Source organism: Ixodes scapularis, unplaced genomic scaffold (assembly GCF_016920785.2).
Source record: "Ixodes scapularis isolate PalLabHiFi unplaced genomic scaffold, ASM1692078v2 PGA_scaffold1__304_contigs__length_218370807, whole genome shotgun sequence".
In the NCBI taxonomy this organism is placed as follows: Eukaryota; Metazoa; Arthropoda; class Arachnida; order Ixodida; family Ixodidae; genus Ixodes; species Ixodes scapularis.
In genome coordinates this window covers 108,394,838-108,420,080 of record NW_024609846.1, presented here as the reverse complement: position 1 = coordinate 108,420,080, position 25,243 = coordinate 108,394,838, and the positions used below count along the sequence as shown (strand labels likewise).

General features: G+C 44.4%; 1 pseudogene; it reads right to left on the bottom strand.

Annotated features, from left to right (window-relative positions):
• LOC120836259 overlaps positions 1–25,243 on the bottom strand; it is a 181,663-nt pseudogene that overhangs the window by 91,857 nt on the left and 64,563 nt on the right.

Genomic DNA, 25,243 nt, shown 5'->3' with positions numbered 1-25,243 from the left:
GTCATCGTCATCATCACTGATGACGTCATCAGTGACGTCACTGATGACCTCACCGGCATCCGCATCGTCATCGTCATCATCACTGATGACATCATCAGTGACGTCACTGATGCCGTCAGCGGCATCCGCATCGTCATCGTCATCATCACTGATTACGTCATCAGTGACGTAACCGGCATCCGCATCGTCATCGTCATCATCACTGGTGACGTCATCAGTGACGTCACTGATGACGTTATCAGTGATGATGACGATGACGATGCGGATGCCGGTGACGTCATCGATGACGTCATCGGGGAGGTCACGTGACCTCGGCGGGGGTCACGTGACCTGGGGGTGGTCACGTGACCGGGGGGTGTCACGTGACCTCGGGGGGGGGGTCACGTGACTTTGGGTGTCACGTGACCTTGGGGGTCACGTGACCTTGGGGGTCACGTGACCTTGGGATGACCTTGGGGGCCACGTGACCTTGGGATGACCATGGTTACGCCGACGCCGACGCCGCTCAAGCCGGGAACGGGCCCCTAAGAGCTGCGCTCTAAAACAAAAACGAGTCCGTTAATACGCTGCGAGCGATCCTGAGTAGACAGCAGCCCAACATACACCTCAGACAACACGAGTACCTCGTATTACACTGCAGCGACATATACACAAACTGCGCCCGACACGTGCTTTTCTACCGGCGGCGTATATGAGCTTGACATGTGCGAGTGAGCTCTTTGGTCGCTGAGCGTTACTGATTTACAGAAGAAGACGCAAAACATGTCGCACCGGACAGCCGTATGTAAGATCTGTTTGAATTGAAAAAAAGTATGTAGCCAAAATGTATAATGTTAGTCCGGTGCGAAAAATAACGATGTATTTACAGTAAATCTTAAACCGGTCATTAAAATGTTCAAAACTTTGTTATTTTCATGATCGACCGGTGTTATGAGCAATCCGACTAGCTTGAATAAGATAGAATAACAAATTATTGGGTTTTTATCACTACCCAGGCAGCACACGATATTGGGCCAACATTGGAATTGATGGCACAAAGAATGGCCCAACTGAGCCACGTGTTAACCAATATTGGAATTACCTGGGCCATTAATGGACTATCATAGCCAATGTTTTTCCAATATTGGTGATGCACTGGAATAAGCTGTCCAATATTGGACTGTGAAAGCCAATGGCTTGCCATATTGGCTAAATGCTGGCATAACCTGTCCAATATTGGACTGTCAAAGCCAATGGTTTTCCAATATTGGATATATGCTGGCATAAGTTATCCAATATCGGACTGCCAAAGCCAATGGCTTGCCAATATTGGATATATACTGGCATAACCTTCCAATATTGGACTGTCAAAGTCAATGGTTTTCCAATATTAGATATATACTGGCATAACCTGTTTAATATTGGACTGTCAAAGCCGATAGGTTTCCGATATTGGATATATGCTGGCATAAACTGTACAATATTGGACTGTCAGAGCCAATGGCTTTCCAATATTGGATACATGCCAGCATTAGCTGTCCAATATTGGACTGTTAGAGCCAATGGCTTTCCAATATCGGATGCATGCTGGCGTAAGCTGGTCAATATTCAACTGTCAAAGCCAACAGCTTTCCAAGATCAACTCATGCTGGCATAAGCAGGTCCAATAGTGGACTGCAAAAGCCAATTTGGATTTCCAATTTTGGAAGTATGCTGACTTGTGCAGGTCATATTGCACTGCCAAGGCCAAGGGCTTTCTAATATTGAATGTATGCTGTCATATGCTGTTCAATATTGGAGTGTTAAAGCCACAATTTCCAGTTTTGGAAATACAGGGATGAAACTGGGCAAAGCAGCTTTGGAGAAACTTTGGGAGCAGAAAAAACTATTTTCATCAGCTACTTTTAGTTTTACGAGAGTCTATCGCGCAATAAAGTCATATATTAAACTCGAGTGAAGTCTCAAGAGGGTTGCTTCGACTGCCAGTGCACATGTCATCAGTGTAGGCAGAGCAACGACGTAGCAATCGCGACGCGAGAGCATACTGCGCCTCGATCTGGCCGGCCGCGCTCGCTCTGCGGAAATGTGAGCGTGGGACTCTCGAGCCCCGTTAGCTTACTGATGCTGCAAGACGCTACTTTGTTGTCGCGAATCATTTGCCCTTCGAACGGTCGCGAAGCCGTTGCGCCCGGCGTACCCAACTCAGCATATTTCAGAAACCGTTCGCGCAGCATCGCAACCTTCTTACTGCGAGCGTCGGTGATTCATCGTGTGTTGAAAGTCGGACGATGTGCTGTTCGAGGTGTCTTTTATGTGCAACTCTTTCGTAAAAAATTTGAAGTTTAAAAACGCGAACCTAACAGTGTACGAACAGTTTTAAATTTATTAATAAAAAATATATTTATATATTTATAGATATATTTGTGTACATCGTGCGCAAAAAATAGTCGCGCTTAGTTCTCCATTCTAAATTATAATGTAAGTTATACGACGCAAAACATATACTGTCGTCACACTTGCCCCGTTTAGAACCACTTTTGGACTGGACAGTTTCTTTAGAAGTTCGAAAGCTGACCTTCAAAGAGCTGTCCTGTTAAATCGGTAATGACAGCAAGGTAGACACTATGCGTGTTTAAGGCCAATCCTGTCTCCGGTTAGGGTCACGTGACTACTGTTTCAAAGCTGGCGATAAGGCAGAGCACGGAACCTGCCTAAAGCACAAGGTCACGCATAACTTCTACTGCACTATCAACCTTGGGTAGAAGTGACAAATTCTCTCGCTCCGTTCATTGTTGAGATGCCCCTGAAGATAAGCCTTTCTAAGTGCACCCCACCCCCGTTCTGAACTGCTTGCTTTGTACTCTTTTTCTCTTTTTTCTCTCTCTCCCTAAGCTGAAGGCGCGGTTGCTGTGCGTACTCGCCGGACTTGAATCCGCTCTCTGTGCGCGGGTAACGGCAGAAGTGTGATCATGTAGTTTGACGGATGACACATTACCCGTTGACAAACTCGGAATCCCTGCGTCGCAAGGACCGGACCTAGTTTCGCGCGTGATGCGGCCTGCGGGGTGCAGGCCCGCTGTGGATTTCGCTTCTGTGGTAAATGGTATCTCGTTCGAAAAGTCCTACCCGTGTCGATTTCTTCAAAGAGGCCCAAGACATTCTTGTGAACAGTTTAGTGTCCGGTTCGGCAAATGGAAGCGTGTGCTACATTGTGTTGAATCTTCACAGATCACTTCCTTGTAGTTTTTGTGTTTGAGTGGTTGTTCTGCAGTGCCCGTGTTGACATATAAGTCGGATTACATCTTTCAAGTCCAGTATTTTCAACGTAAGTGTGCTGCAACCTACTTGATGATCATTGTCCGTTCTTGTATGGGCAATCTTCCGGATAACCTCTAGAATTGGGCATTGCCTATCTCCTGGCAGCTGGGAGAATAATTTTCCCGCAATCTTACCGACAGTCGCCTGCCATTATCTGTCTGAAATAATGTCACAACCGCAGGTAGAATACTGACTTTTTTATTCTACCTGCGTTTCGCAAAAACACGTTTCGTTGCCAACTTTCTGGTCGACATTTACGTTTCATCGACATTCGTTACGCGAATTGCGCGCTGTAGGGGCATTTCGTCGCGCGTGCTCACCGAACCAGCCCACCCTTTCACGCCGCTTCATGCTAATCTGAAGCGGTTCATTGCAACAAAAAAAGAAGAAAAGAAAACATATTTTGAGTTTTTTTTATGAAACATCGCGTGTTGATGAAACGATCTGTCTATGAAATGTAGTTCGATGAACTGATTGCACCGCCAATGAGGGGCGACTAGTGGTAGAATTTTGGCGAAACAATTCTGTCAGCTGCCGGGACACTGGACACTACCCAACAATTACCCCGGTTGTTGCTTGCTTTGCAGTCTTTTTAATTGTATCACAGCTGAGTAGTACCTCTTCACATATTACGAATTGCTGAGATTGTGCTTGTCTACAGAATAAGCTGTGTGTAATAAACTGTTAGGAGATTTCAAAACAATCCCTTGTGTCTGTTTACTTTCCTTTTTGCAAACAACTTGGCGAGGGCACTTGCAAAGAGCTGGGCGAGTGCAACGATGGCCAAAAATCAGCATGACGGCCAACATTGGATCGGGTCGCGCTTCCAGTGTTGTCCAATATTACGCCGGTCTTCGCCAATGTGGGAGCACCTTGGCTGGAACCATGGTTTAGCGATGGCCCAACATTGGCACCAATGATGGGGCCGACATCGGCTGGAACGATGGCTGAACATTGGCCCAACATTGGCACCGGTCACTGGGCCAACACTGGAAAGGGTAGCGCTTCCAATATTGTCCAATATTGAGGCCGGTCTTCGCCAATGTTAGGCCAATGTCGGACCGACATTGGTGTGCTGCCTGGGTATGTATTCAATAACAAATGGAAATCATCCTTGCGCTAATCATTTTCTATATACTCTTGTGAAGGACATCCGCCCAACATTTCACTTCCGCTAGTTGCAGTACAGGAGCAGACGCCTTCACTTTTGGGGCGTTTTGATGAAGCTTTTTGTTGACTGTCGACTGGAGCGGTGGGACTTGGGAGTTTGTGACCGGTGTTAATCGTGATCGCTAATGTAACGCTGATGCATTGTTTCTCTGCTTTTTTTATACCCTTATTATTCAGAACTTTGAAGATTTACGGGCTCGTGGCACTGGATTGGCCTGAATCGCGAGCTCCTTCTCTGTTGACGTCATCTTCCTGGTACCTCTCGTGAATACTGCAAGCGTTTAAACAGTTAGCACCGTCACAGCTACAATCCAGGTAACGTACTCAATTTGTTGAAACTTACTGCTTCCGTCATTTTGGAGTACATAAGGCAGCTATCTCGCTGTTCTGGTTTCGGTTACAAAAGAAAGGCAAAACGCTCGCAGCTCCAGCCCTCAGTACACGTTGGACATCTTCCACACATTGACATCGGATAACTAGTTTGACGAGGATTTACATTTACTTCAGAGGTCACTCTCGCCGCTTCCTCACCGTCGAGCAGCAGGATCAGGTGGCGACAAGCCGCGGATGAAAGGCTTGAGCATCAACAGCCCAAGTGCACTCGGTGCCGATGTGGGCGATGTGGGTTTCTGTAAACCGGTAGGCCAGCACAAACTGTGACCGTTCCAGCTCTTCTTCATGACACGGCGTTGCAGAGAGCAGGGTAAAATACAACTAAATGGACCACCGAAGCAAACACAGTTATTGTAAATCTTGGCTTGTGATTGTGCCTTATTCATTTTGGTGAAAAGACGCGAAGGACGGGCATAACAAAATCGTTTGCATATTCCACATACCTCGCAAAAGCATGTACCCAGTCACCTTGCGAAAAGTGCGAAATACGGAGTCCGCACCGTCGTGACTTCCCCTGTCTTTCACCTGCTTTAGAGCAGTATGTACCTGCTAGGCAGGCATGCCTACAGAAACGGAAACTTGAAACTAGGGGCAGTGCCAGAGAGAAAGGGACAAAGTTGGGAAAACTTGCTGGCTCTCCCCGATTTCTCAACTCTTAAGAGATTGTACTAGAAATGCACCGACGCCTCTTCCCAACAATAAAGAAAAAGCACTTTGTTCACTGCATAAAAAATGGTCTCAGCTCATGCATCTGTGGGCAGGTTGGAAATCTTGCTTCAATTTATCCACACCGTATGATTAGCGCAACAAACTCACACGAGACTTACAGGAAAATGTCAATGGTGACTTAAATTTTCTTATAATTCTGTATAGTCGGTCGTTTACAGGACTGAATCTACTCGAGCTGTATGCTTCGCTGTGCAAACACGTCGCTGTGCAAACACAGTCCAACAACACGAGGCATAAAACCACCAGATTTCGGACAACAACCCGGAGACTATTGTTAAATCAAAGCTACGTAATTTTGTTGAAAACGGCCACAGCTTTTTACTCACGGTATGCGTCGAAAATCTTCCCCATTAGGAAACGGAACGTACAAAGATTTACTTTCAAAGACGCTCGCTGCGTCCTCCCGGACCAGCTGGACCGGATCAGCTGACGACGACGGGACTGAACCCGTTGAACCTCAATCTCACAACAGCCAATTTGCGCTCCGTGTTTGTGCGGGTTTCTACCTCCAAGCACCGCAACACACACCACGAACTTTTCAGCTGTTTGTCCCATCGCCGTGTTGCACTAAACAGAACGAGATTGCCGAAGTCAACGCAGTGCTGTCGTTAACCTTGGCTTGTGGTTGCGCACTCTTGGACCCTCTGACTCCCAGCGCTTTCCAACCACACTCGACAATTACAATTGATACTTTCCGCCTTCCGGAAACACTACAGGGGCACTTCTTCGGACACGTCTTCTTTACATATGATCGCAAACTGCGGAGATTCTCGTGTCCCGTCAAACCAAAACAACACCGGCGCCATGTTAAACGTGCGTTGTCCAGATTTTCTCCGACTAAAGAAAAACAACAAAAGCAAAACCGGCTCTAGCTTCCCACATACATCGGCGTTGTGCCGTGGCCAGATTTTTTCTGTCAGCTCTAACGTAAAGATGACCTACAGAAGGAGCAACACTAGTATAAAGTTTTATTATCGCGGCCACCACGGAGCGCCGTAAATTCTGAGGAGGGTGCATGGGAAGCGACGGTACCTTCTCTTGCGGTTGAATGGTTGAAGCCAAAACGAAACCTACTGCAATGTCACGTGCTTAAATCGAAAACACGCTTTTTACATCCATTTTAAGTGTTTAAAACGAGTAATTAGACCCCTAATTTTATTTGTGGTGTGTAAGTTACCATTATCAAGGCCCCTGAAATAAACTTAAACATGGGCGACATAAGGGAAGCCGCATTGCCATCGACGAGAATCAATGGCAGCCAGCACGGTAAGCGCAAGCTTCGCCCCGTACCGCGACATGGCGTAATTGCTTTTGGTGCATATCTGTCTGCGAGACATGCTTCTTTCCGCGGATTTTGTCTCCGCGGCCGGTCTTTTCTAGGTGTGTCCCCAAGCATTCCGGTGCTTCGGTAACCAGAAATGCTGCGGTCGCCGGGGGTGAAGCGTGTTTTTGAGGTCGGCTACGCGGTTACGCGTGTACGACCGAACCAAAACACGTTTTTTACGACCTCGCATGATTTTTAAACGGATTATCCATTACTCAACGTGTACATTTATGGTAATTTGTGTAAACAGGGTGTTTTTCACCCCAAATATTCGCCAAATGCAGGCGACCTGCTAACAGTGTACGGCGAGTTTCCTCCAATCCTGGCTGAAAGATGTGCGCCGCTAAACAAGCTACTGCGAAAAAAATGAATAAAAGCCACCTGGCGACTGCGTAGACCCGTTTAAAGACATCAAGCGACTGACGGCTACTGATGCTTTAGGCCACTTGGACCCTGATCTAACCATACACATTACGGCAGACGCATCGTCTGAAAGCGTGTGTGAAGTGATTTACTTTGAGATTGATGACAAGAACGCCCCATTGCCCATGCTTTCAGAACTTTCAACTCAGCAGTACGTGCATTTGCACCAATTGAGAAGGAAACACCTGCCAAAATATTTGCCGTCCGGAAGTCTCACCAGTATCCTTGGGGCACAAGTTTGTGTTATCTACAAACAACAGACCCCTAACAACCATATTTGATCCCTTGAAAGGTATCCCCGTCACATGTGCAGAGTCCAACGTTGGGCACTCATTTTAATGAATTGCACCTACACAATTGAGTACGTGCCGGCGGATGACTTTGGAGACGCTGATGGCTTCTCACGCTTTGGAGAAGGCACAGACGTGGGCTGCGACAAAGAAATGGCAAGCCGAGTCGTCATAATCTTTTGTGCTAACCAAGATGTTTTCGCACTTCTCGCACGAAGTTTGACAAAGTTTCCAGTGAAGGCAACGGACATCATCACAGCAACAGCGTCAGACCCTGCCTTCTCTCTGTACATTAAGAAAGGCTGGACAGAGAAGGCGACAGACAACGACACTGGTCCAAATTAACAATCTTTTCAGACACTGGTCCAAATTAACAATCTTAAACAGTTGCATCCTGTGGAATTCCCGAACTGTTGTCCTAATAAAGTTTCAACGAAGTGTCATAAATCGTCTTCATGAAGGACACGTGGGACAAACCAAGATGAAGATTCTGGCGCGGTCATACTTCTGGTGGCCACACATGGACAGGGGTTTTAAACGGATGATGCAGAAATGTGAGTTTTGCAGCAGCGTCTCTGACGACAAGATAAACGTTCCACTTCATCGCTGAGAATCTCAGGGACGACCATGGTACCGAGTTCATGCTGGCTTCGCAGAACTCTATCAGCAAATACATCTTATGGTTTTTGATGATTTTAGCAAATGGCCAGAACTTGTACAAATGTAGTCAGTAAAAGCAGCCGATACCGTCGATGTGTTGCAGGTTTTTTTCCTGACATGGGTCTTTTCACTCCTCTGTATCACCTCAAGTGAAACGGACAGGATGTGAATTTTGTAAAAACGTTAAAGACTGCTTTTATATGTTCCTCCAAAAGAGACCTGGGGGCAGGAATCTGAAAGTTCCCGATCACCCTTCACATCTTGACGGAATAACCTCGTGTCCGCTGCTCACCAGGACGACCTACCAGACAGTTGAAGCGCCAAAGGTACGGTCCCAAAAACGAAACAAACAAGAAAGACGACGGCATCCTCCCTCCTATGGTCAAGCAGGTGTGAGTAAAACATTCAGTCAGGAAATTACGCTAGGTTATAGGCGTTGTCTTTAGAAGAATTGGCAACGTCATTTAAGAAGTTTTGGATGAAGATTAGAAAACCCGTCGGATTCATGCAGATCACCTCTGGTAAGGGTGACACCAGATGATCTTCATATTTTAGCATTTCCTATGAATGTTCTCCGTTCTCACACCCAGCTGGAGCCCACATGTGTTGTAGGCATTACCGAAGAAAGTAACGATATACGTTACTCGTTATTTGGCAAATAGGGAAACGCGTTTCTGACCTACGCTAGCTCAAAAATAAAAGGAACGGGTTACCGTTATCACTAAAAAATAGCGCACGTTACGTTTGCGTCACTTGTTATTTATAAATTAATGGCAACAGCGTTTTTTTTTGTTTTTTTTCCCCGGCGACAGCGTTTTTGGACGTTTGGACAAAAGACGTGGGCGTAGAGGGTGTTTTTACAGTAGGACTTTTCGCACGGGGAAAAGACAGGCAAAATTTTGAAGGTATGTGGAATGAGTGCAATAATTAATTACTTGGCTCCTATACTTCATTTCAGCTTAAGTCCACACCCATCCGACGCTACCAGTTAATGGGACAAATCAACAGCATCAAAAGCACCACTAACTGGGCCTGTTTTTTTCATACGTCATTCAGCGATGGTAGAACACGTAACGAACCATGAAGAACACCACGATGGTGCGCCCTTGGCGCTGTCCGATTAGTCTCATCAGCTAAGCGCGCAAAAAATAACATTTGCTTTTTTCAGGTATTGGGAAGAAAATGTAGCGAGTAACGTAGCTAGGTCACCTGTTACTAGAAATAAGTAACTTAAGTACGTTACCCGTTGCTGTTTTAAAAACAAACGAGTACGTCACAACGTTACAGAAAAAAATCTGCGTTACCGTTAACGAAGTTATTGTAACATGTTGCCTCCAACACTCGAGCCCACGGACATTAAAGTGCCTGACGGCTTAGTACTGGAACCGGAAACAAGTAGGAGATATTCGACTCGCAACCCCCATGAGGTACAGTTACGGGTCTTCATAATCGGAAGGAATATGGTGACTGCTAATGAGGAATCTAGTCATCGTTGGCACATCTCGAGCTGATGACCTGCGCTTGAGCGCATTTGTTCTGTGAGCTGGTTATTTTAAAGCATGCCATGCCTCTTCGATCTTTCATACGGTAACAAATAGTTAACGAGTAAGCGCTTCACCGGATAACCAGACAAGCCACCAGAAGCCTTAAAAAAAATTCAGAGCACTCTAATCTGCTGTTTTATCTTAAGAATGAGAATAACAAAATATAAAAAGAAATACAAATATGTAATAAAACTACAATTCCTAAAGAAAAGCATGCCGTCATCGAGCATAACAGAAAAAAATAGTAATACAAAATGATTACACTAACAAATAGTTTCTTTCAATCAAGTACACTAAAACGAGGACACAGCAGAAGCACTCTGTAGCGTACCAAGCCATTTCCGCTTTTATAACGCGAAATGTCCGAAAACGTTGAAATGGTGTATTTTTGTTGAAGCGATAAAAACAGGTTTACGAAGCAGAATTACCAAGGCGATAAAAAATTGAAAAACAATTCACGATATACTTGCCTGTAATGAGATGTAAAAATAGATTTATAAAATAGCCCCGTGATGGAAGTGCTATGACAAATTTGTATATCGGTGACTATGGCTATGCGATATCAGTTGAGAGAAGGCTTTTAATTAAAAGTTGACGAATATCGGTTCGAATCGAATAACGCAGTGTCATCTCTAGATTGGACTTTGTTAAGAGAAGCGGTTTTCGTGACTTTCCGTTCCACTGTGAGGGCAATGAATGACGCAGTGCGATTCAATCCGAACCAGAATTCCCAGAACCCTACTTTTAATTTGTTGCTTATAATTTAAATATGCCACTCAGAAATTCAGTTATTTTTTTGTGATATAGAAAATTCGGAACTGAATAATTGAGCGTCTTTTTGGCGTAGTTTGTGCGTATGCTAGGCTTGCTTCTTTTGTTGTACCGGGATGCATACCGCTCACTTACTGTTCCCTCATTTAATTTGTATAGTTTCGGTTTGAATACTGTTTAAATATATTTAAAATAATATATTTTATTTGGCTTGAGGATGCTATTTTACCAAAATAATATGGCTAGAAAATTCGAATATAATTCCTTTGTACTATTCGAGCAACCGAAACACTCTCTTCTGTATAACTAAGTTTTCCGTCATTTGTATCACTTTTACCCGAATCCATGATTCCTAACACAATTCAGAATGAAGCAAATACAAGTACATTATTTTGAAAGCCAGTTAGGAATAAGAAATGTTTTCCTCTATGCAGCCAACTGATCTGCGCAAATCTGCTTTGAGTTCGGCCGCGTGTGTTGTGCACTTAATCCTCCAATTAACCCAAACCCCCTCTACCCCCCCCCCCCCCCAGAAATAGATTGTTATTTCACTTATTTTATACCTATAACTACATGTTTAGGAATAATGGGAAATCACTGGGTATATTTCTTGGTTTAAAGAGAAAGGTAATTAGTTTTATTTGAGTTTAATTGTAGCTGCTAGTTTGAAGCCAGGACGACAGATTTGTTTGATATCCGTTCTTCAGATATTCAAGAAAAGTCCCTGTCCCGACGGGAAATAATGCGCATGTATCAAAGGCGTACATTACTAGAGGAGATCCGGGATGTCTGCAATATCATGTTTATATGCTAGAAATAAAATTTGTCTCAGAATAGAGCCTCGGGGTACACCACGCTTCATTTCCTATTTGAGTGCAAAGCTCTGAATATTCCACCTCTTATAAGCTTTCAGAAAATACACATTTATGCAGCGTTCTATGTTTTTCGCGAGGAACACCATGGTTTCCATAAGACTTCATACTGGACTTTACATTAGCGTATAAGTAAGCCTTTTTAATGAACATTGTATATTTTTATTCTAATGAGCATTGTAAATTTATATTCTAATGAACACCGTAATTGATGGAGAAGACTGCGGAAAAAATCTGCCCTATGTTGCTTGAAAAGCCGTATGTGCCCCTAAAGAATACGGATTGAAATTAGTGCCCGTTGAAGTTAATTGCATTATCAGCATTAAGCAGGCGATTTTACAAAGACTCTTGCTATATGCGAACTTACAAGTCTATTATGATATACCAACTTACAGGCCTGTTAGACAAAAACGGAAGTTTCATACATTGGCTTCATGTTCCCAGGGGGAAAACAGCCGTCAGATGGCTGAAATAACGCGCTTTCTGTGAAAGGCTTGTCAAAATATTAGGCGATGAAGAAAATCGGACATCTCCGCTAAGTCCTTATCGAGATATGAAACCAAAGTACGCAGCAGTTCTTGATACACCACCGTCTCTCTCCGCACAATAAAGCCCATCTACTATAGTCTCTAAACTTCAATAGACGCGCACGCGAAGGCAGCTGCTGAGGCCAGCTACAGCCGGGCCATCTTCCGTATGCCGTCTGCTGCCAACGTGGCAGCGCTAGCTTGGGCTCCGAGTTAGGCTGTCAAACCAAATAGCACATAGCTTCGTCAATACTGGAAACTCCTCCGAAAACCCAGGGGAGGGGTGGCGAACGCGACAGTGGCTCCTCTAGCGGACTCGGAGTTCACGGAAGCAGACGACGCAATGAAATAGTATAGGCTCCGCGACGTCTTCGATCTTTGCGAGCCCCGTTTCGTCGCCTCAACAGCTGAAACAATTTATTGCGGTCAGTCTGCTTGCGAAGCATAATCCACTGATTGCAACTGCAAATAACAACGCCCGCACCAACACATATAGAGTGGCTTATTTAGCGTTCTCAATCGCCACTCAGAGGATCACACGCGATTGAAGGGCGCCTGATAAGGGGAAAAAAGGCGTTTAGCTACTCGAACTACGTCGTAAGAGGTTATTGTTGATCTGTTACAAACCATGTTGTCACAATGTCTTACCTGAATAAGTGATTATTAAAACGTGCGCAAACAACATGTTAAAATTAAAACAGCAAGCGCACCAGCCTTTGCAGCATTAAAAAACAAAAAGTAACGAGAAAAATGACCCTGCAAGCACTTTCCAAACTTTGCGGAAAAGATGGGGTTCTTATCCCAGGAGAAAATATAAGAAAATAGAGAACCGTTCTGGGCAACGGATATTGAAAGAAAGAGTTAGCAGACAATACAAAGATACAAAGCACCCTGCAAAGAGCTACTTCAACGACGACGATCGCGCAGGGAGTCGGTAGGAGCATTGAAAATGAACCGGTGGGGGTCGCTCTCGTTGTTGAGTCTACAACAAACAAACCGGAAGCAACACTATAAAACTATTAAAAAAACGAGCTTCACTTTCTTTATTTTCTTTTTTTTTTTGAGCTGCACTTACACGTTTGTTTAATTGCTTTCGCGGCGTCGCTAGGGGCTAAAAAGAAAACAGAGGAAAGGGATAACGTAGTCCAGTTCACGCCGCCCGGTAAGTCGCACGCAGCAATCTGCTACGTGCTAGCAGTGTGTCACCTTTTTTGATTTCGCATTTCTCCGCCCATTGTCTTTGGCAGGTTGTTTGCTCGGCCGCTTGACGAAGCAGATTTAAAGTATATACAAGTACTTGTTGACGTGCGTGTCCAGGCTATCCCTGCACACCGAGCCTTTGTTTCGAGTGTCGATCAGCGGCCTCAAGTACGCCTTTAGCTGGAATTTTGTTTGGTGCACTATATCAGTGAGATGTGTGTCGAAGGCACAGCTGAATGTTACCGGCTAGGTGATGAGCTAAGTTGCATAGTGGTGTCACTTTCACATGCGAGTATTTCTTGTTCTCTCGATAGAATTTCTCTCGAGGTATTCCATGTTTCTGATTGCAGTTGGACTTAGCAAGCATGACAAATTTGACTGGCAGCCCACCCGGCTACATAGGACTGAGTTTTCAGTTGTGCATCTGTTCTATTATCCGTGAAGTTTTCCGCCATCTCCGTACAATTGTCATAATCGTGTCTTGAGGCGTGAGTGCCGATTTTGAAGCCGGACTTTGATAGCTCTTCCAGTTTAATTTTAAGTAACTTAATTACTCACGTTTGTTCGGTCTTCGGAAAGCGGAAGCACGATTTTCAACCACATCTTAAAAAAATTGTTTTTGCAGTGGTAGGCAGCACATGGCATGCCTGCCATCTCCAAGTATGCGCTGGTAAATGCCCGAAGACGGCCATATAATCAACAAGGGACGACCCATAGCAGACTTCGCCGCGTATTCAAATAAAATCCGAATAGAAATGTATAACGAGCTTACACTTTTTAATATACTTATTAAGGCTCGAAAAGCACATATGAAAATTTCGGATTCGAAACTCAATTGAAGGCAAAAATAGAAGGTTATCGCAGACGATCGTAGAAAAAAAAAAGAGCAATAACAAGAAACTTGCAGCCGACCCTCCAAATGTCCTGGCCTAGAGTACCAGACGAACCGACGGGAGTAGTGAAGAAAAGAAAGTGAAAACTTTCAAGGAAAACACGCGATAGTTCGACCGTCAAGTAAACAACAGAAAAAAAAGCAAAAACAACAACATGAAAGCAGGAGGAAGAATGAACGCGGAGGCTAAGCGTCATAAAAAGAAAGTAGACTGAAGAATGAAAGGAGTTCCAGAACCGTACAACGGGTGCCGGCCTTTATAGCAAAAGTCGCAGGAGACGTTAGTCATCCCGCCGCTAACAAGCGCAATTTGTGCACCGTGTATAACATGACCGAAATCACCTTTATCAGCGGTACGACCTCTTCTATTTTTCTTCTTTTGCACGCACGAGAAGTTTGCTTTTTTATAAGTCCTTTTTTTATTAATTTCAGTATTAGCGCCATATTTGCATGCAAACAGACGACTTCTTCCAAAGCATACTGACATTGCAGTAACGTACATGGTTCAAAATTGCCTGTTCCTTCTTCATCCGGAGACAATCTTATGGGGAATAGCCAGCTCGCCTATTCGTCAAAACAATTTTAAGCAATACATTCATGAGAAGTGGGAATAGCAACAACAAAACGAATTGATAGATAAGAGCAGTAAAGTTGAAACGTAGCTATGTTCCGATATTTTTGTTCAATGCTCTTTTTCAAGAAACAGGGCGAAGGCACATTCGTGTTTTGCCTGGCTAACATAAGTTCTGACAGAAGCTTTCCGTCAGGAGAGCACTAAAATTTCACCCTGAAAGCTGTGACATCTTTCCCAAGCGAAGAAAATGTACTCATGAGGTGGCACCTACTATTTAACATTCAAAGCGGCGAACACCCGTGAAATTTTTTTCATTGGTCATTTCGCACGGAGATAATTGAAACCAATCTGTTTTGGAGAATTCGTCTGCTAGCGAATACTCCGAGCTCGCTATGGGCGCTGTGATCACATCTTTCCCGCGCTCCGCGGCAGTTGCCAGTATTGGCTTGCATGGTATTTGGTCAAACGGTGCATGCTGGCCGCACACACCCCTCACAACACTCCGCTTCGCTTGGCGAAAACTTTAATATACTCTCAGACCCCTGCGTGCGGGGTGACTCGTCATAACCGCCAAGGGTTCCCCAAGCGACCACATTCCGCTCTCAGTGTCGACCTACACAACGGCACTTCCGACTTCGGCTAGTGTCGCGGCATTCACATGAGCTGACGACTTTCTGAAGAATCTATGGCGTTGCCTGCTGCTGACTTCAGACACTGCGTTTTCGCGTTACTCAATAAACAAGAGCTTTTGCTGATAATAGCAGACGGACTTTATCGTGCGGAAGGAGACGACGAAATGACGAGATCAGTTGCGTACTTGGTCTCTTACGCCGGGCTTTTCAATTGGCGGAACGTGGCAAATCGAGTTTGAAATAAAAACTTGACGCAGATGAGTGATCTTCTCGAACACCTAACATTTTTACGATCTTTACACGAAAAATTTGTTTTACGTCGCACTTTGCGCGAAGTTTTCCCTAATGAAAAATACCCCAGGCAATACTGGTGTGAGATCAGAGAATCCTGATGTAACACGAGAAGGTCTGGTGTGCCCACAAGAAATTCTAGTGCATCGAGCACACCAGCCTGGTGTGCCCGTTAGAAATGCTGGTGTACCCTCACACCATCTTGGAGGGCACATCAAGAGACTCTGGTGTCACGCCACACGGACTCATGTGCCCACCACGCAGCCTTGTGCACCCACCACGTAGTTTGATGTGACACATGTGTTGTATCTTTATTGAGTCTTCCCCCCGTCCGCGAGCGTGTTTTTGATTAGTTTGTGTGACGCCCCTTCTCCCGACGCGGTGCCTCATTTCGTCCCGTCTTGGTGGTCTCTGGAGACCCCTCGGCGGGCTCCTTCGTGCTCAAGAAGTGCCCCCCCCCCTTCCACAGCTCTTTCCCGGGCGGCCTTGAGGCGTCTGGGGCGCTCGCCTCTTCGGGGGTTTTCCTTCCCTTTCCGCCAGTATTCTTGCTGAAGTTCGAAAAAATAAAGGATTCTTCTCTGTGAGTCGAAGCCGAAATAGTGTATGTTGGTGCACTTTCGTGACTTCCGACGCGCTTGGTCTGGTAGCAAACCAACAAAGAAAGCTAACAATTATTTGCCGCTTTTGTGCCGAAACCCGGGAATTAACGGCCAGATCATACCTACTACGAGCCAGGAGGGCGTCGACTGCCTGAACCGAAAAAGGACTCCTGCGGAACGCCAAAACAAAGATCGCCAACAAGATTGGCGTCGTGCTCGCCACGGATCCATCCGACATCGGTCAGCTCAAAGAAAAATTTGATATTCTTTGACTTAAAGTTGCTTTCCTGAAAGAGCCGGACAAGGAAATCGAGCCAATTGTCAAATATGATAAGAGGAGATAACTGGCGCGGACGTGTACGTGGAACGGATCAGCGTAACTAAGACACGAGTCAACCGCAAGTGGAAAGGCCAAGAATTGAGGAACCCCAGGGCGTCCGGTTCATCAACGCAACGCAGTGGCTCCGGGCAAGCTCCAGTTGATTACGGCCAACTGTCTACAACAGTAAAGCTTCCAAAGCTTTACTTTTGTGCTTTTTTGTTTTTTTAATAAAGTAATTATGACAGCAGCGTTGTTGTCAAACTTATTATTATACCCTTTTTTGTGAGTAAAGCAACACCCAGTCAACAGGGGCTCTGGTATCACACCACAAATAAAACCTAATGTCACACCAGAACACCAGACTGCTGATGTCACACCAGCACACCACATTTCTGGTGTTACACAAGAACACCAGATTGGTGGTGTGAAAATGTCCCCAATCACATCTGTGAAAAGTCTGGTGTCACATCAAGACACACCAGCCCTCCGCCTGGTGTACTTTTCACTAGAGTTGCACTGAGAGTGGGGCTAAACTACCGATGTGCCCACAAAACAAACAAAAATATCTGTAGAACTTCGATACCATATACTTGTTTAGACGATTATTTTGGCAATTGTGCTTGCTAAAAAGTGAGTATGGCTATGCTGCGAACAGTAGGCATAAAACCTCTATTGAAAGCTAGTTGCATGATGAAGGCTATAAACTATTTCAATGTTTGACAATCAATGCTTACCTGACCGTGCAATTACAGGTTATACATTTTGAACAAAAACTAAAACATAATTTACGTTTTAAATATTTATACTGCGAGAGCCCAGTCTGGGCTTAGAATTGGCCGAAGCAGATTCGGCTTTGTGGAGGAACAACATAGCCATTTTACTGTAACACCTGGGGTCTTTAATTTGAATCACGCAGTCGTGGTATATCTACCGCACACCGGAATGGTGCACATTGACATTGAATCAGGCAAGACAGGGAGAAAGCTAGACGGGTTCTGCAACAAGAACGTTCGGGTCATAAGCTCTTTGCTGCTGGGCGCTGCTCTAACATACTTGACCGCAGGGTGGACGTATGAACTAATGTTAGTTTAAATGGAATTTAGCGCTTCATGTCTTAGCAAGATATTTTGTACATTTGTGGCGAAGAGGTGCCCTTAGTCTAGCTTGATGTACTGAGTCAATTCGTTCATTCATTCAACTCTTTATTTCTGTGCTAAGGACAGATGCCTGAATAAAGATTGAAAACCACATTTTGTGTGCCAAAAATGTCTGCACAATTTGTATGGGTAACGAAACTGGCGAAAAGTGTATTTAACAAAACAATTGCACTAACGCTAAATAACGAGCGATACTTTCGTACTTGTATTAGTACGAAAGTAGCAAAGAACATTGTTGGCATATTTTGATAAGTTCAGAAATAACATGTTTAGTACTCACAGGAAATAGTGAAATATTAGTTGAAGGGCGCTCGAACATTCGAATACAGGAGTTGTAGATGCCGATGCTGATTGTACAGAACGTGTTATTAAAATGTTGTAATAGGTTCATCGGTCTGATTAGATTTATCTTTCAAGCTGATAAAGTGGGTGTAACTCTTAATATTAACCTCTGCATATAGAGGTCAATGTCTGACGCCAGGTTCGAATAGTCTACTAAACTTTGCAAGCATTAATGTAAAAAATGATATCGCTCTAGTTTTCTGGTGTTTAGTGCCAGAAAACCGTATCGTCGCCAAAGACTCGCATAATTGAAAGGAACAATGCGACAAAGTGGTGGAGTAAACTATAAGAAATCAAATCACTTTACTTTTATATCATTGGTTGGTTACTAGAAGCATTGCAATTCCAAAGCCCGAATCAGGCTCAAGTTTCATAGGCATGAACAAACGGTACAAACTGAATATAAAAATTAACAATAATATACCCTATTGAAAAATCCGGCAAAAACTTCCAGTGACATTCGGTGGAAACGGGTTAATTTCCACTCATTTTCACCAGAAACCAGCGTAGTTTACCAGTTTTTTGGTGCAAATATTACCGGCTGCCACTTCCAGTAACCAGATTTCGCTGGACCTTTTACCGGAGCCACTTACGGTTAAAATCCGGCAAAAACTTCCCGTGACATTCGGCGGAAACGGGTTAATTTCCACTCATTTTTACCAGAAACCAGCGTAGCCACTTTCGCTGGAAGTTATACCAGAACCACTTTCGATCCCCCGCCGCTGGAATCCTACTGGAAGCCACTCTCGTTTGCCGGACACCGAACATCACTGGAAGCCGACGCAAGGGGAACTACTAAAGTCAAGGAAGCCAAGAAGAGCAGGGGAACTGTGTTTGTAATGGCGGCCGCCAATGCAGCGGCATTCTCGTGAGTGCGTGTTTTAGCTCGAAACGACGTTGCAATTCTGCAAGAAGTGCGTGCAGCGAACTGTTTTGACGATCCAAAAAGGAGGGCACTTTCACCCCTTTTCATTCGAAACCAGTTTACCAGTCTTTGGTAGATTATTGGCCGGCAGACACATTTTACTGGAATGCCACCGGCAGCCCCTTTCGTATACCATGCAGACGACCCGGTTTTCCTAGAAATCTTACCCGAAACGGGTGACTCGCTTCCCTGTTTACCGACCTCCACTCGAAGCCGACGCGAGGGGAGGGGGAAGCCGCGACGAGCCGGCGACTGGGTGTGTACTTATGGTGCCTCGCGCCAAGGACGAGTCCCCACGCACCCTCTCTCCCTCGCATTGGGTTCGTGGGGAAAATGCAAGAGGGTCGTTCTGCTGACTTATTTTATTTTTATTTTTTCTTTGAAGACAACCGGTTTCTTTGTCCGTCAACGAGCAACGGCCGGTCAGAAACGAACGCTCAGTCTCGGCTTCGCGTTCCATGTGTTGTGACCTGTTTCTTACGCCTCTTTGTCCGTCCGTTTTCAGAAGCATCCAGCGAGCGAAAAAGACTGTGCCCAAGATTTCTCAACGTCGGCGGATGTTCGTTTCGCGCGTTCGTGGTTTTCGCTAAGCGTGCTACTGACGCCTGGTGCACCCGCGGGGACGGCATCAGGGACGACATAGTGAGTGTGCCCGGGATTTCTCAACGGCGGCGGATGTTTGTTCCGCCCGATCGTGGTTTTCGCTAAGCGTGCTGCTGACAGTATATCTGTGTGTGTCCATGTGGTGAACCTGCGCGGTTTTATAAGTTGAACTACCATGCGCCTACGACTTTACCCAGCGGCACTGTGAGTACCTTGAAAGATATTTTTTGCGGCAAAGTACTTGCATGGTTGTTCCTATTTAGTCTGATTGATTTTGTCTACAGCTGTGCAAATTGTTTTACTGGTATGGACCGTGTTAAATAAATACATAGAACCTTCAAGTCTATATGAACTAAGCACTTCAATTGTTATCGAATCGTCCAGCATCTGGTAAACATAACCAAACACTGTTCACAGGCTTCCTCCTAAGTGCCTTCGGTTGACGTCCGAAAACAGAAAAAAAAAACACGGTAAATTCCGGCATATCTGGTGATGTTCTGGTAAAGTATGGCTTTACTGGAAGTGAAAAGAGTCACATATTCTAGTAAAATAGACGTTTACTGGAAATAGACTTCCGGTAAAAACCCGGTGACATTCTGGTAAAATATTTGGTGAAATTCCGGTACGAATCCGGTAAAATTCCTGTAAAACAACCGGTGACATTCCAGTAACAAATCCGGCTCTACTGCAAGTGAAAACAGTCCCATAATCCAGTAAAATAGACTTTTACAGGAAATGACATTTTGGTAAAAAAAATAATTTTCAATAGGGTAGTTCTTGCGAAATACTATAAATAATGCCTAACGCTCGAAACGCGGCATTTTGTATTATTCCAAATACCGTAATTGAACGACAACGTTTAGTTAACATGTACTCCTAAATCTCTCTGGCACTCAGCCCTACGTAGAGGGGACGAAACTACTGTTTTATTAGAATTTAAAGTTATATTGCAGTCGCACCAATCATGCACCTCATTAACATTATTTATTAGTAGTACACAGTCGTGACTAGATGAAATCTGCCGAAACAAAATTATGTCTTCAAGATACGGTAAAAATATTTGAATGACAGATACAGAAACTCAGATCATTTATGAATACATTGAAAATAATTGGCCATATTATTTGAAGCTTTGCGGCACACTCCAGTATGATAGATAGGGTATTCGCCTCGAGATCGCACTGTGTCGCCACTGTGCGGCCGACATTGGAAACATGCGAAAGCGAGGATACCGCTGCGCGTCGTCTGCTACGGGCGCACATTCAGAAGCATGAATCTGGACGATGCAAGCCCGTTTCCGGCCGACCTGGACCCGCCTTATTCAATGTTTATGTTTTTTTATTGTTTATTCTCACTGGAGGTTCCGTTGTATCGTTTCACACAAGTTGAAATTCAGCAAAGTGATAAATATTAATTCGGATGCTTCCACAATCTTAGTGCTGTGGTTTGTAGAACCTTTTCTCACATATTTTTGTTATCTCGCACAATCCATAGCTTTCATAAAACGTTGAACCTTGATTTAAGCTGGGGGTTCTTTAAAAACTTAATCCGACTGATCATAACCCTTTTATAAACTAATAAATCAATCGATTCGTTAAATGATTATTATCCAGTCATATTACATGAAAGACGTTAAAACTACTCATTTTTAACTATTTTTACTTTGTCATAAGTGACATATTGCATTCCCATTTCAAACTTCACGTTGCGACGCCTACAGAAGTATGAACACCGGAGGGGGAGGCTTTTAAAGTGAACTAATTTTTTAAGTTATTGTTTAAGCAGTATAATCAGCCTCGATGGCATTCACAAGCTTGCTGGAGTGGTTTACCGTGCAAGCCTGTGTCCTAAAACAAACAAATACGCCAGATATATCAAAGCGGACATCTTTTACTTTTTCCCCTCTTTTTCCAGCACAAGATTCCAATTAAACTGCAACAACAAATATCGCAATTAAAGTATCACTCGAATAATCTGAACTGTAATCGACGAACTGCCCAGTCCTGATATGCGTTAAGTGTGGGCGGAGGGTGATCTGAAAATCTCGTGAGAGTCGCTTGTCCTCATCAGTAAAATTGTGTCTTAGCGGCCGATGCTGTTTGTGTCGTGGTGCGGGTCGTTTGTTGGAGTTACAGAGTCCACTATGTTTTAATAGAAGATTATTTAGCCATAAATTTATGACATTAGCCTCTTGACAGCCACTGCCCTGAACGAGAAAATTGAAGCGGGTCATCCCTTTTCCAAGCTTTCAAGCCTCCCTTGTTCATTTTCTCAATGGCATCCCTCTTCAACACACGGATATGTATAAATACCTCGGCGTTCTTTTAACTTCAAACCTCTCCTGGGAAAACCATGTTAATTCAGTTGTGAGTTCCGCTAACAAAAGCAATTTCATATCCGCCCCTTCTCAACTAAAACGGCTCCTCTATCTTGCCCTAGTCCGGTCTCATTCAGAATACGCATCTTCAATCTGGCACCTTCATCAAGCTACATTAAGAGAGTACATTGAATACGTTCAAAACCGTGCTGCCCGTTTTCTTCGGTCTGATTACTCTAGTTTTCCTAGTGTTTCCCTCATTAAATCAAATCTCTCTCTCTCCCATTGCTTTTCACCCGTCGAGAAATATAACGTCTCTGCCTTCTTCATAAAGTTTTTTATTCACCACTTTTATATCAGTCTCTTCTTTTCCCACCGACTTATCTTTTCTCCAGACTCGATCATTGCTATAAAATAGCCCGGCCAATGTGTTTTTCCACAGCACATCAGCACGCCCATCTTCCTGATGCAATTGTGGACTCGAATGACCTTCAGGAAGACATCGTCACCATTCAGGATCCCATCAGATTGCGAGAAGCAGTATCAACCCCTGTACTTAACACCCACTCCCCTCTCTAACGCCTTATGGCTCTGAGGGCATTGTAAATAAAATAAATAAATAAATAGTGTGCAGTTCTTATAGTTGGGGTGTTATTGCTCGATAACTGAAGTATCTAGTTCAAATGTGGGGTCACAGTTTTCCAGTAGCTGACATTGAGATGTTCTCTTTCCCGTGTCATTTTGCTTCTACAGAGTTTCGTATTTTTTACCACAGAATAAGCACATTTTCAGTAAGATTAGATTATAGGTCGTCCTACTAGCTCTACTATATACACTTTTGAATTACACTAGTCCTAGAAATTGCAAGGAAATCAACTACAGTGAAATAACTGGCATGTCCGTTGTACGATTACATGACCGGCAGTTTTCAGCAATTACTCATATCTTTAGCGGCGAACATACTGCCTAATGTTAGAGCACACGTCGTAATGCTTTCTGCAGAATAAATTATGAGTCTCATAAAAATGCGACTGTTCGTCTGCAGGCTGAATCAATTATGAACTATTACTTAGTGGAAATATTCCAGGCCAGGTAAACGATTACGTTTCTTGTTTTTAGCATTTGCTCTAATGGCACTACCACTTTCTTATATATTATGTTGGATAGCACTGATAACATTTAGGTTTAAAATTTGGTTTCGCCTATTTTGACTTTTTACGAATAATAATAAATAGATAACGTTCGCCTTAAATACATATATTAGAATCGTTTTATTTATTATTAAAACTAAGAATGGATATTCACAATTATTATGATTTAAATCCGGGGTACCCTATAAAACAAAGTATCGGACAAAGCATTTATATACATTTAGAAAGGGCAGGCCTTCTCAATGCAGATGAATTTTTTTTTAAAGAACTAATTATACTATTTCGAAGGTTTAGTTAACGAAACGCATATATCGGGAGCTTGAAAAGTTTTGCTTACAGTTTTCTTGGCTTCCGGATCAAACATTTTGTCCACATAAAGACGACTTATTGCGTGTGTCATTAAGTTTGATATACCGGAGAGACACTGCATCCACAGTGGTTTTTCTTTCTTTACGCCTGTTGCCTCTTTATCAAAGTCAAGGAAGAGCTTGTCAAGCTCTTTGGACCCCTCAGCACCATAACTTCGAATTGTAGTCCAGTGCGCAAAATTGTACAGCGTAGATCTGTGGAAAAAATGCACCCGATCACGTACATATTAAATGACATTTGTGATTAGGTCCCCACATTCATCCAGCATAAGTGTTCACCTCTATGTCTAAAGTTTTACTGACCGGTGCTCCTCGAAATAACCAGCAATTATAGAACAATGCCATATATACACCCAAAATATTGCCACTCGAAACTCCTAACAAGCGCGCCCATGTTTTACGTGTTTGATTCCAACACTAATGGTCCCAGGTTCGAAGCATGGGAGCCGACGCACCTTTTTGTTATTCCTGTGAATGTCGCGTTCCTGTAAATGTGCGGTGTCGTAAATGCGAGAACCCTTTTGCTATTTTGAGGACCGAGTGTGCTCCGCACCGAACCTTCTACGCCGTTTGTTCCAGAAGCCCGCGCGAGTACTGTCGGGATCAAAGGTTTGGATAAGACCGGAGCGCCTACCGAATTGCATCGCCGCGCTTCCTCACTGCGCGCTGCCTGCTGCCGAGACCGGCACAGTGCGCACGCGTGTCCTTTCTTATCTGCTGGCTTGCTTGTTTGCTCGCTTCAGCGCGAGGCGCTCCGGTTTGAATGAAAGGGCGATAGATGCTGCTCCAGCTGCGGTGATTAAACAATCTCGCTCTGAACAGCGGCTGATCGACCGACCTCGAGTGCACTGCGGCACGGGCAGTTCACGCGACTCTTTCGAGTAATTAGTGCTGAAACACGTGTTGAAACGACGTGTTGAAAACAATCGTCTCGTTTTTTTTCGTTTTTTTTTTTTAAATTTTTTATAATTTATTGAACACTTTTACTTCACCAGCCAGTTTTTTTATACCACCGGAGCCTTCGTGAATTGCGGGACTAGTCTTTTTGCACGGAGGCCAGAACTGCTGTGGTTTTGTGGGCCTGAGACCCCTAGGATGCAGGGGGAAACGCATAAGACAGCATGTGTAATTTGGTGCTCTGCTCGTGCGGACTAGCAGCGGCGTCATCGCGCGTTCCGAAAGACTGCAGCTCACACGATGCATGCCGGCAGTGGCATGCATCGTGTGAGCTGCATGACGGTAAAACCTTGTCGTCGGGACGTTCACTTACAACCCGGAGACAGGGTGTGAGTGTGGACAGGCATTCGTCCCCGCGGCTTAAGCGAGAAAATCCTGAAACGATACTTCGGACCTTATAATGTAGTTCGTCGACTGGGAGATCTGAACAACGGGGTGATGCCAGACCAAAGAAGATTATCACGCCAGAACCACGACGTGAAGTCGTCCACGTCGTGCGCTTCAAGCCGTACGCTCGATAATTCTGTAAGCTGTTACCCCGTGCAACGGTTGAGAGGACTAGGATTTACCAGCCTCCGTATTTTCCCATTCTTTTGTTTGTTTTGCTCTGCATTGCTTCCTTGCAGGTAGTGATGACAGGAGCGTCTCCGAGCGAGCGCGCCCGTGGCCGTATAGTTATCGTGCATGACTCCGACAAAAATGGGCCAAAGTTCGATGCCTGAGAGCGGACGCACCTTTTTATTTCTGTAATATGTAGCGTTGAGGTAAATTTGTTAACCCTGTTGCATGTTCGAGGACCATATTTTCTATGAACCGAAGCTTCTACGCCAATTGTTCAAGTAGCCCACGACTGTACATAAGAGGCTCCTCGTGGCTAGCCGGAGTTTGTTTCACCCCAGCACTCGATCCAACT